This window comes from Cucumis melo, unplaced genomic scaffold, assembly GCF_025177605.1.
Source record: "Cucumis melo cultivar AY unplaced genomic scaffold, USDA_Cmelo_AY_1.0 utg001023l, whole genome shotgun sequence".
NCBI classification, from domain to species: domain Eukaryota; kingdom Viridiplantae; phylum Streptophyta; class Magnoliopsida; order Cucurbitales; family Cucurbitaceae; genus Cucumis; species Cucumis melo.
In genome coordinates, this window is record NW_026124352.1 from 1 (window position 1) to 2,500 (window position 2,500).

General features: G+C 31.8%; 3 non-coding genes across 3 annotated transcripts; 1 reads left to right on the forward strand and 2 right to left on the reverse strand.

Annotated features, from left to right (window-relative positions):
* Positions 1–820: 820 nt before the first annotated feature.
* Positions 821–894, reverse strand: TRNAD-GUC (transfer RNA aspartic acid (anticodon GUC)). The gene has a single exon. It is a non-coding gene; the product is annotated as a tRNA-Asp (tRNA).
* A 318-nt stretch (positions 895–1,212) lies between these two features.
* TRNAY-GUA (transfer RNA tyrosine (anticodon GUA)) lies at positions 1,213–1,296 on the reverse strand. The gene has a single exon. It is a non-coding gene; the product is annotated as a tRNA-Tyr (tRNA).
* A 1,099-nt stretch (positions 1,297–2,395) lies between these two features.
* On the forward strand, positions 2,396–2,467 carry TRNAT-GGU (transfer RNA threonine (anticodon GGU)). The gene has a single exon. It is a non-coding gene; the product is annotated as a tRNA-Thr (tRNA).
* The last annotated feature ends 33 nt before the right edge of the window (positions 2,468–2,500 follow it).

Below are 2,500 nucleotides of genomic sequence, written 5' to 3' on the forward strand. Positions count from 1 at the left end.
ATTCTTTCTTTTCTATAATCTACTGCCCTCTTATTCAATGCAATCATCTGATGAAGTCTCATCAGACTACCTTTACCCTTACATTGTTTATAAACAAACTCAAGCAAAGAATAGCAGCGAAATTCAAAAAAGGAAAAGGAGGTAGGTTCGAACTAAACTCCTTCCTTTTTTTGTACTTATAAAATCTTCTTAAAAAAAAGAAATAAAAACGAAACTTAAACTTTCAAAAATTCTTAATTACCTCACTAAGAGAGATAGATGGGATCCTTGTTTGTATTAATATCCTCTTTCCTTGAATTAGTAGTGGGACGTATATATCAAAAGTTAAGTGTTAAATTTTAATAAGATAGATTATTTCAAATTCAAATTAGTAATTGAATTTACTAATTGAGGTTACAAAAAATCGGAGCCAGAACGGATATATTTTGCTTTCAGACGAAAAATTAGATCAAAGTTTACTATGTAAACTTTATTTTGTATCGTCCAAATTCCCTTTATGTATGTGCTTTCCGGAAACGTATAGTACTCTATTTCATTAGAAAAATCGGGCGTAATCAACTAGACCCAGTACGCCTTCGAATCCTGAATATGATGCTACCAATAATTGTGGTAATTCACATATGGCACATATGTCTTTCTCCCATCAATTAGTACTCGTTGAAGAAATCAAAATTCCCATATTTTTTTGTTGAAAAATGTGGAAAAAAAAATAAGAGAGATCCCGTTTGGAATAAAATTCAGTTATGTTATTTGTTCTCTCTTTCACAGGAAAGGAAGAGATTAATTGATGTATTTTTTTTTTTATTGGATTTGGATCCATCGGGACTGACGGGACTCGAACCCGCAGCTTCCGCCTTGACAGGGCGGTGCTCTGACCAATTGAACTACAATCCCAGGGAAATAAAGTGTACAACATATGTTGTTGATTTAATTTCCTTCAAACCTTTCTATGTAGATTTTTGATTCGAATTGTCATATTCTACCAGACAGAGACGCGAGTAATAAAGTAATAGATTGATATGCGCGGAGACATGGACTTTAGTGTGAGAAGCATGGATTAATATTTATTTTTTCGTTATTGTAAAATTGATTGATTATCAATCTGTCAATGAATAAAAAAAGAGTTTTTTTTTTTATTCTTTCATATCAAGTCAAGTATTTCTGTAGAAGGACAAATAGGTTATATCATTTTATGGTGGATACGCGATATATTGGGCCGAGCTGGATTTGAACCAGCGTAGACATATTGCCAACGAATTTACAGTCCGTCCCCATTAACCGCTCGGGCATCGACCCGGGAAGAATCAATTCCAAGCTTGTTGATAATCCATGATCAACTTCCTTTCGTAGTACCCTACCCCCAGGGGAAGTCGAATCCCCGCTGCCTCCTTGAAAGAGAGATGTCCTGGACCACTAGACGATGGGGGCATACTTGCCCGACTGCCATCATACTATGATCATAGTATGAATAGTTTTTTGAAATTGTCAATATAAAATAAATATAATGGACTAATATGATGCAATTCGACGTATTTTTCTTTCTTTCATTATTCCATCGAAATTTTTTTATTTGTGATTTCTATTTATGAATCGTTCATTCTAATCACCATTCCCCATATAATTCTATATAGAAATTATTTTATTTTAAATTGCATTTTTTTTTATTTATTTCATTTAAATAATATACATAAATTTGCAAATTGGAATATATAGTTATATTACTTATATTATAGAATATCAAATGAAAATAGTGATTAGTAGTGATTAGAGGAAACCTCTAAAATAAACAAAAATAATAAATATTAGAAAAAAAAATATTCTTTTTTTATTTTATTCTTTTTTTATTTAAATAATACGAAGGCTAGTACCCTTCGGGAATTGGTCTGCCATATGCTATAAACAGGATTAAACTCCATTTCTCATACTTTCACTCATTGATTCACTCATTGTTAAGATTAGGTTAGGTATATTTCGATCTCACACTAAGCCAAGAAATTAAAAAACGATAAATTTTGAAATCTGGGGATAGGGATCAACAAGTTATTGAAAATTTTTTTCTCGCCAAATAGAATTGCTTTATCAATGATTCGGTGAATGTATCTATGTTCAATTCGTGTGTGTACATGTATGAATCAAATTCATTTCGTTAGGATGGGGCTCATCAATTTAATTAGGGATCGGTCGTATGATGAAACAATTCATTGCATTGATCAAATCCAATATCAAAAAACTATTTTACCTATACTCATTAGATAAATCCAATTTTTCGTTACTCAATGAGCGACTATGTAGATAAGATATATTTATGTACATATCTTATTATTTATAATTTATAATAATTATATACACTCAACTCATCGTGGCTAGTGTCTGACTCAGAAATTGAATCAAATAGGCCTTTTTAACTCAGTGGTAGAGTAACGCCATGGTAAGGCGTAAGTCATCGGTTCAAATCCGATAAGGGGCTTTGGCTTTTTTCATAAAACTCCAGCCGTAGTAT